The sequence below is a fragment of the Eleutherodactylus coqui genome, chromosome 7, assembly GCF_035609145.1.
Source record: "Eleutherodactylus coqui strain aEleCoq1 chromosome 7, aEleCoq1.hap1, whole genome shotgun sequence".
Taxonomy (NCBI): Eukaryota; Metazoa; Chordata; class Amphibia; order Anura; family Eleutherodactylidae; genus Eleutherodactylus; species Eleutherodactylus coqui.
Window position 1 is genome coordinate 208,942,140 of NC_089843.1, and position 18,671 is coordinate 208,960,810.

Here is an 18,671-nt window from a genome sequence, read left to right on the forward strand (position 1 = left end):
GCCACGCCTCCCCCCGCCGCCCAAATCTTTTCACCCGAGTACGGAAGTACTCGAAAATCGCGGTGCTCGATTGAGTAATTACTTGAAACGAGTATATTCGCTCATCTCTATGATTCCTAAACTAGAAAAGGATCCATTAAATAAGCAAAACTATCGCCCCATTTCTCTCATCAATGTAGACATAAAGCAGCTCACCAAAATCTTAGCCTCACATTTAAATATTGCCTTGATCCTAATTATTGGAAACGACCAGTTGGGTTTATTCCAGGCCGTCAAGACCCAGATAATGTCCACTGAATAGCTCAAGTCACACATTTTTGCGAATCCCAGCGAATTCTTGCCATGTTGCTCTCTTGCTCTCTCTGGACTAAAGCTTTTGTCCGTTATAAGGGTTTCTGTTTGAATGCTAAAACAATCTACTGTCGCACACAACAGGGATGCCCTTTATCCCCCTTAATCGTTATCTTAGCCATGGAAATTAGAATTTGCAATAACACAAATATTAAAAGAATTGAGATTGCATTGGTTTATCATAAGATCTGCAAGTTCAGATGTGTGTATTCTTTTACCTTCCCCTTTTAGAACAATCTAATTCTGGTAGCTGTACTAAGAGCTATGATTCATGGGAAAACTTAAAGAATAGGGCTTAGATAAATGCAACTTTTGGGTCATTTGATAGACAGTGATACTAATTAAGGGCTATTAGCATAATTAGGAATTTAGCACTGTTGTTTAACTAACTGATTCTGTTCAGATGTAATGTAATTAATATAGGTGGTTTAATGAAAGATACATGTAATAATGATAATTGAAAATGCTTATTTACGGTTATGTAAAAACTAAAATACTTCAATAAAAACTGATTAAGCATAAGATCTGCAAGTTTGCAGACGATATTTTAATGATGGTGTCCTCTCCCCACACTATAATTCCTATCCTACTTCCAGAAGTGTTCAGGTTTGGGTCAATTTCAGATCTACTAATTAATCTCTCACTACCTTTGAATCTGGTCTCCCATTTCCAATCTAATTTCCACTTCAAATGGCTATCGGGGTCCCTAGACTATCAGGGTATTTGTTTAACTAAGTCTTATGCATCTCTATATACCCAGAATTATATTCCTCTCTTACATAAACTTGGACTGCTTCTACAAAGTTGCAACCTCTAGAATATTTCATGGAACGGAAGAGTAAATCCTTTGAACTCATTTGAATATTGTTAGGTCTGCTACCTACATCTGCCGCTTTCTTGATATTTTGAGCAGACGTGGGCATCGCTCTGCACCGTCTGTATAAATGTACTTGTTTCTTCTATTTTCTATCAGCACTGAGGGAATTAACCAGTTTCCTTACTCTCAGTGCAGCTGCAGGGTTAATAGGCATTACTTTCTTACTTAAGCTGGGCTGATGCACTTCCTCCTTGTCTCAGACAAATGTGTCCTATCAGAGAAAGTTCGCCCTGAGATTCCAGTGCAGGGCCATTCTTATCAGGATACCTACCCTGCTTTTAGGCAGGGATCTTCCCATCTTCCTGATTTGTTAAGGGCAAAATTCCAATCTGAGTCAGCTGCCAGCCACACCAGGTATGGTCAGAAAACCCAGTCTGGTTGGTTAGCACAATGTGCCCACAATTGAGTCACTAAAACTCCTATACTTTTTTAGAACTCTTCCAGTTCATGTACCAGGGCACAACTTAAAACCTTTCAACAAATGTATGTTCATTTAATCTGGAAGGACTCTATTCCTAGAGTTTCACGTTCTACTTTATATAGGCAAAAGGAAAATTGGGTGTTCCAAACTAATTAAAGTATTATCAAGCAGCCCAGTTAGCTCTTCTCTCCACAACTGATCCTCCGCTCTGTTGACAAATATACGGCAGAATTTTGTTGCTGGGTAACTGATACTACATGGAACCTAACCGCCCAGAAGACTCAATTCAAATGAGGATTATTAGAGCCAGTGAAAGATGAGCTTGCCAGAGTTGAGACCCCTGACAATTTGAAGGACTTTATTTGGTTATGTATTCAAATTGATCAGAGACTTACAGAACGTAAAAAGGAGAAGGTGCATGTATTCAGGAACCACCAAGCCTATTCTTTCAGTCAACCACCATATAACACCCAACAAAGGACTGAAACCGTATCAGAACCAATGCAGATTGATGTCATCCACAAACCCCTTTTCTTAGCAGAGCATACAGAGAATCTGTGTGTCTATTGTGGGGGTTCAGGACATTATGCTATTAAATGCCCCAACAATTTTCAAAAGACTATTGCCTTTACTGGTGCTAAGACCATAAGCAAATCTGACATTCCTAAACAGCCAGGTTTGGTGTCACAGTGCAACCCATCGATAATTCAAGGTAAAGATGATACATGTCCCCCATCTTTTCACTTTATCATTCCCATACAGGTCCTAATTTGGCACCAAAAATTACATAGCTCCGCTATGTTAGATTCTGGAGCTGGAGGGAACATAATAAATTTTAAATATGCTCGACAACAATATCTCAAATAGGAGAAAAGCCATACCAATTGATATGGATGGATTGCCATTGTGTGGTCGTGTAACTCATGAAACAATCAAACTTGAAATCATTATTGAACCTAATCACCATGAAATGATTAGTTTCCATTTTATCTCTTCATCCAAGTTTCTAGTTATTCTAGGAATCCCTTGGTTTTCTACCCATAATCCTTCTATCAACTGAGACTTATGGACCATCACATTCCACTTTGAGTACTGTAAAGAAAGGTGCCAGATGTCATTACCCACCCTTGAACATACCCAAACCTCAGAGAATAGTTAGCAGACTTCTGATAAGTTGCACCTCAGAATCAGCAAGTCAATGATGTCTGCAGCAAGAAGAAATCTGACCAACTTTCCCCTCATCAACCATCCCTTTCAGGCGAATTTACAATCTTTCCAAACCAAAATTAAAGGTACTCAGAGAATACCTGGACGAAAATCTAAGGAAATGCTTTATTCAACCTTCATTCGCAGATGGGGCACCTTTGCTCTTTGTAGAAAAGACTCAACATTACGGCCATGCATTGATTATAAGCAACTAAATAACTACTGTAAAAAATCGCTACCCTCCTCCTTTAATCCCGGAATTGCTGTAAAAACTCCAGTCTGCCAAGATTTGTGCCAAACTAGACCTGAGAGGGGCCTATAACCTCATACGGATCCACCCAGGGGTGGAAGACCGCCTTTAGAACGAGATATGGACATTTTGAATATCTGGTTGTCTTTTGGCCTTTCAATACTCCTGCCACCTTTGAGAATTTTATTAATATTGTGTTTTTTGGATCAATTTAGTGTTGCTTACCTCAATGATATTCTTATATTTTCTGACAGCTTGGAGGAACATGGCAGGCATGTCCGACTAGTCTTGGAATGTCTCCAAAGCATTTATATCAAATTGGAAAAATGTGAGTTTGAACAAACCCCGATCCAATTCCTTGGGTATATCATCTCCCCAGTTGGTCTGAGTATGAACCCTAGCAAAATTAAGCTTTGGTTGATTGGCCCATTGTAAGAAATCTAAAAGACGTACAACGCTTTATTAGATTTGCAAATTTCTAATTGAGATACATAAAAGACTTCTCAAAAACATCTTACCAATCAATTCGCTCACAAAGAAAGGCAAAACATATTCATGGTTGTCAGAGGCACAAGACGCCTTTGAAAAACTAAAAGCGCTCTTCACGTCTGCACCAGTACTGGTTCATCCAAATCCGGAACTACCCTTTGTTGTGGAAGTGTACACCTCTGATTCTGCTGTGGAAGCTGTCTTATAACCACAAATCGGAGACAAGATGCAACTACACCCATGTGCATTTCTGTCTCATATCAGGTGACCAGCTGAAAGAAACTATGACACTGGAAATAAAGAACTGTTAGTCATTAAAATTGCCGTCTCTGAATGGAAACCTCTTTTGAAAGGTGCCAATCATCCTGCAGTAGACCTTACTGACCACAAAAATCTAGTTTATCCACACGGCTAAAAGACTATCGGTAAGACAAGCACATTGGACCTTGTTTTTCTCCAGATTTAATTTTAGAATTTATCAGCCTGGTCGAAGAAATGGCAAGGTTAATGCCTTCTCCAGGATTCTTACTTAACCGGGGGAGGAGTCTAATACTAACTGTACAATTTCGCCCCCCCCCCCCCCCCAATTTTCTTGGAGTACTTGACCCAAAAGAATTCCTAAGTTCAAAGATGGGTACCAAAATAACCCCTTTCTCAATTCCCTTCTAAGCATGTGGATCTCTCTTTTAAAAAGGGGGTTTGGATGCGGGAAAACAGACTGTATATGTTCCCGATCCTGTTCAACTTGAAGTTCTTAAACTGGTCCATGATTCTAAATTTAGAGGCCAGGAGTCAGGAGTCTGGAATTAATGCTTCATTCATTTTGTCGGCCTAATTGTAGGAACGATGTAAAAAAATATATTGCCTTTTTTGTAATGTGTGCGTGAAATAAGACACCATGATCTACTTTGTTAAGAATTCTTCAACCACTTCCAGTCCCATCCAGGCCTTGATGATCAATATCAATGGATTTTATTGTGAGTCTTTTCTTTCTTAAAAATGACTACCATCATTGTTGTGGTGGACCGACTCACAAAAATGGCCCATTTCATTCCCACCAAGGACATTCCTACTGCTGAACAAACTTTGGAATTAATGATCAAAGAGCTATTTAGACTGCATGGCATTCCTGAAAATGTAGTTTCTGATAGAGGAGTTCAGTTTACATTAAGATTTTGGAAAAGCTTCTGTACTGCCCTAGGAATTACTATCAACCTGTCTTACGCCTTCCACCCTCAGTCTAATGGCCAGACAGAAAGGATCAACCAGACTCGAGCAATACCTCTGCTGTTTCATTTCCTACCTCCAGGATGATTGGGTGCAATAATTACCTAAAGCAGAATTCACCTATAACAACTTCAGATATAGTTCTATGCCCCAAAGTCCTTATTTTTGCAAATCTTGGCTTACATCCGGTATTCATTACTGATGATACAAGAGGCCTGGGAACACTAAAAATAGGCAACGGAGAGACACCGCAAAGTTTCCCCTACGTTCCAGGTGGGTGATAAGGTTTGGCTGTCCACTAAAAACTTAAAAATGCATTTGCCCTCTCCCAAATTGGGGCAAAAGTTTATCGGGCTTTTTCAGATTTCCGCAAAGGTAGGCCAAGTCACTTTTACCTAAAACTCCCAGGCAGACTTAGAATCCATCCAATGTTCCACATGTCGCTACTTAAGTCTTTTTATAGCAACACCTTTCCTGGAAAAAGTCAGTCACCTCTTCCACCGGTGAAGGTCCAGGGTCAAACTGAGTTTCTTGTGGACCAAATCCATAAACGGAGGTTGCAGTACTTGATGCAATAGAAGGGGTATGGCCTGGAGGAGAACTCGTGGGAAACGGCCCACAATGTCCATGATCACAGGCTCACGGACATGTTTCACCACAGGTACCCAGGAAAGCCAGCCCTGGGATGTTCAAAGGCTATCCTGGAAGGAGGGAACTACTGTCGGGACTCACTACAGGTGACAGCTCTCCCCAGTGAGCCATCAGCCTGTTGAAAAGTTCCCCTGCTGAACCTGTTTCATTTCTTGCTCCTGCTAACCCAGTGTTTTGCTCCACCCTGTCTTGTGATTGCCCACGCTATACAACCTGGCTTGGCACCTCCTATCCTTGCGAGGTTATTGTGCTCCCAGCCAGCAGTCAAGTTCTTCTACCTGCTGCTCCTCCATACTGCTACCTGACTTCCCTGACTGCGCTACCCGCCTGCTCCTCTGTACCGCGAACTGACACCTATGAACCTCTAGCTTTCCCGACTACACTACCCGCCTGCTTCTTTGTATCACGAACTGATACTTAGCCGTGTACGTCGCGACCTCTGACTTTTCCTGACCACACTACCAATCCACACTGGATACAACAATCTTTTCACTTTGCATATTTCCCAGAGTAGCATGAATGGCTTTCTAAGGCTCCTCACTCAATTTCTAAGTGCTCTCCTTAACCCCTTAAGAACATTGCCTGTTTTGGGTTTAGAGACGCAATGGAGCTGTGTGAGGGCTTATTTTTTGCTCTTATTTTACCTTATTTTGCAATTTTAGCATACCTCGTATATTCTTACCGTACTTTACCGCATCTCAATTTAAGTCAACTTATCGCATTTTACCTAATGTTATCTTATTTTATCAAAATCCTAATTTACCTTATATTTTACCTTATGTATCTTACAATGTCATTCTTTTATCTTATTTTACTTTATGGTATATTAAATTACAAAACCTTATGTAATCTTACTGTATTCTACCTTATGGTAAGATAACATACCTTATGTAATATTACTTTAATCTACCTTATATTACATTATGGTAGCTTATTTTACCATACCTTATGTAATCTTACTGTATTCTATCTTATTTTACCTTGAGGTATCTTATCTTACCCAATGTAATCATACTTTATTGTACATTATGTTATCTTATCTTACCATACCTTATGTAATCTTACATTATTCTACTTTATGCTATCTTATCTTACCATACCTTATACAATCTTACTTTATTTTACTATATGTTACCTTATATTACCATTCTTTATGTAATCTTACTTTATTCTACCTTATTAACTGGAAAATCTCTATAATTATCTTAATAGGTAGTCTAGCTAAAAGCATTAAAGAGATATTCCAGTCCCAACAACTCATCCTCCATCCACGGGGACAGGGGATATTTAGCCATCCGGCAGCCGCCCAACCAATGGGAGCCCTACTGATCACAAGAACGGGGGCCAAGTCCGCACCCAAATGAAGAAACTGCAGCCTGGAAAGCACAGGCCGGGCAATGACACTGCATCCCACCCATCCCAAAGAGAGTGGCCGATTAAGGAATTTTTAACGTGGTCACTGAAATGAATGCTCCAAGGACACTGTGCCTGCCCAACCAGAAACCCCTCCTAACCCCACCCCCACCTGATGGCCGAGCAGGCCCCCACACCTACTAACCAGCGGGGGCCCCAGCAGCCGGACCTCCACTGACCAACCAGCCACACCTCATAGTAACATAGTATGTTAGGTTGAATGAAGACAATGTCCATCTAGTTCAGCCTGTTTCAACCCCTAGTTGATCCAGAGGAAGGCAAAAACACCAAGAGGCAGAAGCCAAATAGCCCATTTGGGGGAAAATTCCTTCCCGACACCGTAATTGCAATCAGAATAATCCCTGGATCAACCTTTGATAGTTCCTACCTAAATATAAGACCCAGAACTACAAACCCGCTGGTCACCTAATGTCTATATCCTGTAATATCCTTCCACTCCAGAAAGATGTCTAGTCCCCTCTTAAACCCCTCAATAGATTTTGCCATCACCACGTCCTCAGGCAGAGAGTTACACAGTCTCACTCATCTTACAGTAAAGAACGCCCTTCTGTGTTGGTGCTGAAACCTGCTTTCTTCTAGACGTAGCGGATGCCCTCTTGTTACCATCGTACTTATTGGTATAAACAGATAATTGGAGAGATCCTTGTATTGTCCCCTAATATATTTATACATAGTTATTTGCTCGCCCCTTAGCTGTCTTTTTTTCAGGGTGAAAAGTCCTAATTTTGATAGTGTCTCTGGATATTCCAGTCCTCTCATTCCATTTATTAATTTAGTTGCCCTTCTTTGAACCCCCTCAAGCACTGCAACATCCTTCCTGAGCAGCGATGTCCAGAACTGTACACAGTACTCCATGTGGGGCCTGACAAGTGCCTTATATATTGGGAGAATGTGGTTCACTTTTTAAGGTGTAGGGCAACCCGCCGAACTATTATGGCGTCATTAATAGGTTGCTGGTCTGCATGGTGCACTACATGTATCAGAAGGTCTGCCGCTTTGTATCCACTCTGTTTGGGAGTATACACCAAGCAGCTACTCCCGCTCTATACAAGCAAGCTGTGTGAGTGGCTGTTTCATCGGTGTCCCTCACAGGTGTAATTAGCTCCCTCATTTGGTAATCTGCCACTTGCATGAGAGGATACAGCTATTGCCCTCCTTAGTCAGTAAGTATATGGCCATTTTCTGTGATTGTTTTTATGTTTTCATATTCCCCCTTCTGTGACATATTTATATAGTGGGAGAATAATGTTCTTGTCCTTCGCCCCTATACCTCTTTTAATGCACGCCAAGACTCTATTAGCTTTTGCAGCAGCTGACTGGCATTGGTTGCTTCAGTTAAATCTACAATACACTAGTACCCCCAGGCTTTTTTCATATCACTTTTCCCTAGCAGTATCCTATTGTGTATATTGGTGACATCCGTTTCTCCTGCCCATGTGCATAACCTTACATTTATCCACATTGAACTTCATTTGCCATTTTTCTGCCCAAGCCCCCAGCTTATCTAGGTCCTTTTGTAGCCACACATTGTCCTCCATTGTATTCATTGTCTTATATAATTTTGTATCATCTGCAAATATTGATATTTTACTGTGCAGCCCCTCTATCAGGTCATTGATAAATATATTGATCAGAATGGGGCCTAGTACTGAGCCCTGTAGCACCCCACCAGCGACGGTGGCCCTCTGCTTTCTATCTCTGAGCCAGTTCTTTACCCAGATACACGTTTTCGCACAGTCCGAGCTGTCTCATTTTATATATCAACCTATTATGCGGCACTGTGTCAAATGCTTTAGAAAAATCCAGATACACGAGATCAATAGACTCTTCCAGGTCCAGGTTAGAACTTACTTCATTGTAGAAGCTGATCAGATTGGTCTGACATGATCGACCTCTCATGAACCCATGCTGATGAGGAGTTATTCCGTTGTTGTCCTTGAGGTATTCTAGGATGGTGTCTCTCAGAAACTCCTTGAATATTTTTCCTATTATTGAAGGGAGACTTACCAGCCTGTAGTTACCATGCTCTCTTTTGGACCCTTTTTTTGTAAATTGGAACCACGCTGGCAATGCGCAAATCCAATCATACAACCCCGGTCTTGATAGTGTCCATAAATATAAGTGATAGCTAGACATAATATGGTCTAGCTATAACATCACTTCGTTCCCTTAAAACCCTTGGGGGGTATTCCATCTGGACCCAGCGATTTATCAATTTTAATCCTCTTTAACCAGCTCTGCACTTCCTCCTGTGTTAGGCATGCAATATGTAGCAGGGGGTTCGTTTTATTCCCCTGCATCTCGTGTGACATTTCCTTTTCGTTCGTGAATACACTTGAAAAGAAACCATTTAAAAGATTTGCCTCCCCCCCCCCCCAATTGGCTTCTATGATTTTTCCTGCACTATTCGTTAGAGGGCCAGCGCTCTCAGTGTAAATCTGTTAGCTGTTAATATAATTGAAGAATAGTTTTGGGTTATTTCTGCTCTCTTTGGTGATCAGTCTTTCTGCCTCCCCCTAAGCAATTTTAATCTTTTCTTTACATATTTTTTTTTTACCTGTATGATTTTAGCGCTTCTTCGCTGCCTTCTTGTTTTAATAGTTTAAATGCTTTCTTTTTTCGTTTATTGCCCCCGTTACAGTCTTGTCGAGCTAGATTGGTTTCCTTCTACTTGTGGTTCTTTTTTTTAAGGGTATGAACTGCTCACATAAGGTAATTAGGATGTTTCAAACTTGTCCCATTTGTTGTCTGTACTGATATTTTTAAGGATGTTGTCCCAATTGATGTTACCGATAGTAGTTCTGAGCTGATCAAATTTTGCTTTACTAAAATTTAGTTTTTTTGTTGTTCCCTGGTAAGGTTTCTTATTGAATGACAGCTAGAAATTAATTATATTGTAGTCACTATTTCCCAAGTGCCCTTCAACCTGCACCCCCATTATTCGGTCCGGTTTGTTAGTTAGTACTAAGTCCAGAGTGGCCCTCCTTCTAGTTGGCTCCTGCACAAGTTGGGTAAGGTAGTTATCTTTAATTGTTTTCAAGAGCTTATCACCCTTGTGAGATTTTCAGGTTTCATTTTCCCACGTTATATCTGGATAATTAAAGTCCCCTATAATAATTACTTCATTGTGATTTGACACCTCTTCTATCTGCCTTAATAATAAGATTTCAGTTTCTTCTGTTGCTTTTGGTGGCCTATAGAAGACCCCTATCAGTATTTTGTTATTTTTTCTCCTTGTATTTTTACCCACAGAGATTCCACGTGCTCATCTCCTGCCCCTATATCCTCCCGTAACCTTGGCATTAAGTACGATTTAATGTACAGACACACCACTCCCCTTTCTGTTCACGACGGTCTCTTCTGAAAAGATTGTAACCCTGTAAATTCACCGCCCAATCGCACCTATCATCAAGCCATGTTTCCGTTATTCCAACTATATCGTACTTTTCATCAGTCGCCCACTTTGCTTATCAGACTTCTTGCATTCGAAGCCATTCAATTTATACGGTTGTTTTTGTTCTTTAAATTCATTTTGCTATTAAAGGTACTATTGGCTGTTTTGTCAATTCTAACTGTACTAACCCCACCCCCTGCTAGACCCCCATTCCCATTACTTGGACCCGGGTCACTATCTACCTCCCTGTTTATCTTTTTGCCCTCCCCCCAGTCCCTAGTTTAAAATTGTTGGTGAATTGTTATTTTTGGAGACACTATTAACATTGGGGCCAATAATTAGGGCACTATTGCTACCTTATGGTATCTTATCTTACCATACCGTATGTAATCTTACTGTATTCTACCTTATTTTACCAAATGGTATCTTATTTTACCATACCTAATGTAATCTTTCTCTTTTCTGCCTTATGTTACCATACCTTATGTAATCTTACTGTATTCTACCTTATCTAACTTTATATCTTAACATACCTTAGGTAATCTTACTTTATTTTCTTATCTTACACCACCTTATGTAATCATACTGTATTCTACCTTTTGTTATCAAACCTTAAAGGGGTTGTCTCGCGCCGAAACGGGTTTTTTTCTTTTTCCATAGGCCCCCCGTTCGGCGCAGGACAATCCCAATGGATGTGTTAAAAAAAACAAACATATTACTTACCCGAATCCCCGCTCTGCGACGTCTTCCTTCTTCCTACTTCTTCCTTCACCAAGATGGCCACTGGGATCTTCACCCACGATGCACCGCGGGTCCTTTCCCATGGTGCACCGTGGGCTCTGTGCGGTCCATTGCCGATTCCAGCCTCCTGATTGGCTGGAGTCGGCACATGTGACGGGGCGGAGCTACGATGACCAGCTCCCCGGCACGAGCGGCCCCATTCACCAGGAAGAAGACCGCACAGCGGAAGCACGTCTAAAAACGCCAGAAGAAAGCGAAATTAGACGGATCCATGGCGACGGGGACGCTAGCAACGGAGCAGGTAAGTGAATAACTTCTGTATGGCTCATATTTAATGCACGATGTATATTACAAAGTGCATTAATATGGCCATACAGAAGTGTATAACCCCACTTGCTGCCGCGAGACAACCCCTTTAAGTAACCTTACTGAATTCTACCTCATTTTATCTTATATTCTTATCTTACCATACCGTATGTAATTTTACTTTGTTCTACCTCATGTTGCCTTATCTTACCATACTTCATTAAATTTTACTGCATTCTACCATATTTCACCTTTTATCTTATCTTACAATACCTTATGTAATCAAACTGCATTCTACCTTTTGTTACCAAATTTATGTAACCGTACTTTCTTCTACCTTATTTTCTCTTATGTTCTTATTTTACCATACCATATGTAATCTTATTTTCTTCTACCTTATGTTACCTTGTGGTATCTTATATTACCATACCTTAAATTTTACTGTATTCTGCCTTATTTCACCTTTTATATGATCTTACAAAATCTCGTGTAATCAAGGTGATTCGACCTTTTCTTAGCAAATTTATGTAACCTTACTGAATTCTACCTTATTTTATCTTATGTTCTTATCGCACTGTCTTCTATCTTTTGTTACCTTATGGTATCTTATATTACTATACCTTATGTAATCTTACTTTAATCTACCTTATATTACATTATGGTATCTTATATTACTATACCTTATGTAATCTTACTTTAATCTACCTTATATTACATTATGGTATCTTATATGACTATACCTTATGTAATCTTACTGTATTCTACCTTATTTTACCATATGATATCTTATCTTACCATACCTAATGTAATTTTACTTTATTCTACCTTATGTTACCTTAAGGTATCATATATTACCATACCTAATGTAATCATACTTTATTCTACTTTATGTTGCCTTATGGTATCTTATTATCATATGTTATGTAATCTTACTTTATTTTACCTTATGTTACCTTATTTCATCATACCTCATTAAATTTTACTGTATGCTAACTTATTTCACCTTTTATTTTATCTTACAATATCTCATGAAATCAAACTGTATTCTACCTTTTGGTACCAAATGTATGTTACCTTACTGAATTCTACCTTATTTTATCTTATGTTCTTATCTTACTGCCTTCTACCTTATGGTATCTTATATTACCATACCTTATGTAATCTTACTTTTTTCTACTTTAATTCACCATATGGTATTTTATCTTACTATACCTTATGTAATCTTACCTAACTATCTATACCTTATTTTACCATTATCTACCATTTACATTATTCTACCTTATGTTACCTTATCTTACAATGTCTTGTGTAATTTTACTTTATTCTACTTTATGGTATCTAATCTTACTATACCTTATATAATCTTACCTAACTATCTATACCTTATTTTACCATATGGTATCTTATCTTACCATACTTTAGCTGGTCTTACTTTATTCTTCCTTATTTTACTTTGTTAGCTTATTTTACCATAATTTATGTAATTTTCCTGTATTCTACCTTGTATCACCTTATGTTATCTTATCCTACCATATCTAATCTAATCCTACTTTATTCTACGTTATGTAACCTTTTGGTATCTTATCTTGTCATATCTCATGTAATCTTTCTTTAGAGTACCTTATGGTATTTTATCTTACCACACTTTATGTAATCTTACTTTCTTCTTTCTACCTTATGGTATCTTATTTTACCATACCTGATGTAATCTTACTTTATTCCACCATACATTGCCTTATTTTACAATACATCATGTAATTTTACTGAATTCTACCCTTTTTCATATCTTATCTTACCATAACTAATGTAATAATACTTTATTATACGTTATGTTGTTTTATCTTACACTACCTTATGTAATCTTACTTTATGTTATGTTATGGTATCTTATCTTACCATACCTTATGTAATCTTACTTAGGTAGGTAATAGGTATTCTAGCTAAAAGTGTTAAAGGGATATTTCAGTCCCAACAAGTCATCCCCCATTTACGGGGACAGGGGATATCCAGCCATCCGGTAGCCACCCAAACAACAGGACCCCTATCGATCACAAAAACGGGGGCCAAGTCCGCACCCTAATGAAGGAAGTGCAGCCTAGAAAGCACAGGCTGGGCAAGCAAAGTGCACCCCACTCATCTAAAAGAGAGCGTCTGATTCAGGAATTTTTGACATTGTCACTGAAATGAACACTCCGACCACACTGCGCTGGCCCAACCTGAACCCCTCCTAAGCCCACCCCCACCCGATGGCCGAGCGGGCCCCCGTACCTACTAACTGGCGGGGGCCCCAGCGGCCAGACCCCTACCAACAAACCAGTCAACCATCATGCCAAGGGCAGGGGTCAAACCGCCAGGAACTGGAATACACATTTTAAAACTTTACCAAATTTAAAATATAAATATCCCATACATATCCTCCCTTCCATATCCCATAAACACCCACCTCCCTCCCTATCCCACGAACCTCCACCACCTCCCTCCCTATCAGAGAATACCCTACCACCTACCTCCCTATTCCACAAACCCCCACCACCTCCCTATCTCACAAACCCCCACCACCCCACCTAACCCACAACCCCCCTCTCTATCCCACAAACACCCACCATCTCCCTCTTAATCTCACAAACCCCACCTCCCTATTTCACAACCTCCCCACCCTCCCTATCCCACAAAGCCCTACCACCCTCCCTATCCCACAAACCCCCACCACCCTCCCCATCCCACAAACCCACACCATCTCCCTCCCTATCAGACAAAACCCCACCTCCCTCCCTGTCACACAACCCCCCCACCTCTCCCTATCCCACAACCCCCCACCTCCTCTTCCCATATCCCACAAAACACCTCCTCCCCCATATACCCTTTCGAACTTCACTTTTAATTAGTTACTATCACATTTTCTATAATACTGAATTTCTGTAATATTGTTGTGTTGGGAATTGACTGTCCAGCAATTGCACTACTACAGCCAGACTTGGCGCTGGCTACTCTGGGTAGCAGGATCTAGGGACCACAGGTTTTCACCCCTTAATCCTTGTACAGGGATGTGGACTTCGCAGCTACAAATCCCTAGGTTGCATTTCAGAGTAGTCGCTGACTGGTGGAGCAAACAGACAATGAATACAACAAGCCCTGGAGTCAGTCCTGTGAAATCAGTAGAGACAGGCATCCGTCCAAATCAGAGCAAACAAACATAATCAGGATCAGGTCAAACCAGGGGTACTGCAAGTAACAGATTGGTATCTAATCTTACCATGGCTTATGTAATCATACTGTATTGTACCTTTGCTTATCTTAATTTACTATAAATTATGTAATTTTACTTTATTCTACCTTATGGTATTTTCTTACCATACCTTATGTAATCTTACTTTATTTCACCATAAATTCTTATCTTAGAATACCAGTAATTTTGCTGAATTTTACCTTATATCACTTTTTCTTATCTTATCTTACCATACTTTACGTAATCTTTACATATTCTACCTTATTTTACCTTATAGTATCTTATCTTACCATACCTTATGTCATCTTCAAGTAATCTGAATTATGTTACTTATATTATCATAACCTATGTAATTTTACTTTATTTTACCTTAAGTTATCTTATCTTACCATACCCTATGTAATCTTTCTTTATTCTGTCTTACGTGTTTTGGGCCCAAAATAATAACTAATACTGACATTTATCAGTGAGTGTTTTTATGCATGCGGTTTGCTGTAGATGGTGGTCCTGGAGTTCAGGATGGCATGCTAGTGTGGCATACTTTTTTAATACAGGGCTATCCACTGTTTATTCGGTGTGGGTTGAACTCCGGTGTGTGTGGCGCACATATCTATGGCGGTCATTCTTGGTATCAGTTCATATTGTGTGGACTCGGTTTGTCAGCAGTCACCCCCCCTCCACCCCCACCCTGGGTTGAATTGAGTAGCTGATCAATCAGTCTGCGCATTAACATTTTTGCTTCTCTATATTGCAATCTGGCTTGCATTGCATGCTACCTGGTTGAACGGTGATTGAGCCTTTCCTGCAGAATATATCTTCTCCCTCTCTGAGTTAAAGGGGTTGTCCCGCGGCAGCAAGTGGGGTTATACACTTCTGTATGGCCATATTAATGCACTTTGTAATGTACATTGTGCATTAATTATGAGCCATACAGAAGTTATAAAAAGTTTTTTACTTACCTGCTCCGTTGCTAGCGTCCTCGTTCCCATGGAGCCGACTAATTTTCGCCCTCCGATGGCCAAATTAGCCGCGCTTGCGCAGTCCGGGTCTTCTGCTCTCTTCAATTGAGCTGCTCGTGCAGAATGCCGACTCCGTGTAGCTCCGCCCAGTCACGTGCCGATTCCAGCCAATCAGGAGGCTGGAATCGGCAATGGACCGCACAGAAGAGCTGCGGTCCACGGAGGGAGCAGACCCCGGCGGCCATCCTCAGCAGGTAAGTATGAAGACGCCGGACCGCCGGGATTCAGGTAAGCGCTGAGCGGTTTGTTTTTTTAACCCCTGCATCGGGGTTGTCTCGCGCCGAACAGGGGGGGGGAGGGGGGGTTAAAAAAAAAAACAAAAAAAAAACGTTTCGGCGCGGGACAACCCCTTTAAGTCTTTTAGATTTTTTCTCTCACCTGTGTGGTTTTACTGTATTCTACCTCATGGCATCTTCTTACCATACCTTAATCTTACTTTATTGCACCTTATGTTACCTTATGTTATCTTATATTAACATACGTTATGTAATCTTACTGTATTCTACCTTATGGTATCTTATCTCACCATAGCTAATGTAATACTACTTAATTCTACTTAATGTTACATTATTCTACCTTATCTTTAACATATCTTATGTAATATTACTGTATTGTACCTTATGTTAACTTATCTTACCATACCTCATGTAATTTTACTGTCTATGTTCTTTCACCTTTCAATCTTATCTTACCATACCTCATGTGATCATATTTTGTTCTACCTTATGTTACGTTATGGTATCTCATTTTACTATACCTTATGTAATCTTCCTTTAATCTACCGTATGTTATGTTATCTTACCATACCTTATACAATCTTACTTTATTCTACCTTATGTTATCTTGCAGTATTCTACCTTATGTTATCTCATCTTAGCACATCTTCTGTAATCATACTTTCTTCTACCATATGATGTTATTTTACCATACCTTATGTAATCTTTATATATTCTACCTTATTTAACCTTATGTTATCTTATCTTACTATTAGGCAGTCTTACATTATTCTACCATAACATAAGGTAACATAAGGATTACAAAATGCATGGTTAGATAGGCTAACATAAGGTAGAATAAAGGAAGTTTAGATAAAATAGGATGTGATTAGTTAGCACAAGGAAGAATAAAGTAGCTTTAGATAAGATAACATAAGGTTAAATAAACTTAGATTACATAGGGTATGGTAAGATAAGAAAAAGCTAAATAAGGTAGAATTCAATAATATTACATGAGGTATTGTAAGATAAGGTAACAACATATGGTAGAATAAAGTAAGCTTACATAACTAATGGAAAGACAAGATACCATAAAGTTTCATAAAAGAGAATAAAGTAAGATTACATAAGGTATGGCATGCTAGCAAAAGCTGTGCTGTGCTTCCTTCATTTGGGTGTGGACTGTGTTCCCGTTGGTCGGGCTGCTGCCAGTTGGCTGGTTATCCCCTGTTCTGTGGCAGGGGAATGACTTGATGGGACTGGAATATCCCTTTAATGCTTTCAGCTAGAATACCTATTAAGATAATTATAGAGGTTTTCCAGTCAATAAGGTAGAATGAAATAAGGTTACAAAAGGTATGGTAAGATTAGATATCCTAAGGTAACATAAGGTATAATAAAGTAAGATTACACAACCTATGGTACTATAAAATACCATAAGGTACAATAAAGTAAGATTACATAAGACATGGTAAGATAAGACACCAGAAAGCAAAACAAGGTAATACAGTTAGACTACATAAGGTATGGTAAGATAAGAAACTATAAAATAACTTAAAGGGGTTGTCCCGCGGCAGCAAGTGGGTCTATACACTTCTGTATGGCCATAATAATGCACTTTGTAATGTACATTGTGCATTAATTATGAGCCATACAGAAGTTATAAAAAGTTTTTTACTTACCTGCTCCGTTGCTGGCATCCTCGTTCCCATGGAGCCGACTAATTTTCGCCCTCCGATGGCCAAATTAGCCGCGCTTGCGCAGTCCGGGTCTTCTGCTCTCTTCAATGGAGCCGCTCGTGCAGAATGCCGGCTCTGTGTAGCTCCGCCCCGTCACGTGCCGATTCTAGCCAATCAGGAGGCTGGAATCGGCAATGGACCGCACAGAAGAGCTGCGGTCCACGGAGGGAGCAGGCCCCGGCGGCCATCTTCAGCAGGTAAGTATGAAGACGCCGGACCGCCAGGATTCAGGTAAGCGCTGAGCGGTTTGTTTTTTTAACCCCTGCATCGGGGTTGTTTCGCGCCGAACGGGGGGGGGGGGGGGGGGTTTAAAAAAAAAAAACCGTTTCGGCGCGGGACAACCCCTTTAAGGCAGAACACAGTAATACTACATAAGGTATGGTAAGATAGAATACCATAAGATAACATAAGGTCGAATACAGTAAAACTACAAAAGGTAGAATAAAGTAAGACTGCATAAGGTAAGGTAAGATAACTTACCACAAGGTAAAATCTATATATATAAAATTGAATGTCTGTCTGTCTGTCTGTTTGTCCTTTATGCGTTACTACACCATTCATCCGATCGCCATGAAACTTTGGGAAGTTGTTGAGTACACGCCTGGGAAGCTTATAGGCATAGTACATTTATGCTACGATAAATGGCGCGTGCGTGCATCGTCGACAGTTACGACCCCCCCACGTAGATCGTTCGATTTCCATCATTGCCACTAATTCTCTCACTTCTCGATGTTGTAGAAACATGAAATTTGGCACGAGCATTGATTATGTCATAAATAGGAAAAGCTAATGGGTCCCAACTCGATTATTCAATTCTAAGCGCCAAAGAATTAGCGTCCAAATTTTACGTACGGAATCTAATTTTCTCGCTTCCCAATGTCATAGAAACGTGAAATTTGGCACGAGCATTGATTATGTCATAAATAGGAAAAGCTAATGGGTCCCAAATCGATTATTCAATTCTAAGCGCCAAAGAATTAGCGTCCAAATTTTACGTACGGAATGTAATTTTCTCACATAGAAACATGAAATTTGGCACAGGCATTGAATATGTCATAAATAGGAAAAGCTAATGGGTCCCAACTCGATTATTCAATTCTAAGCGCTAAAGACTTAGCGTCCAAA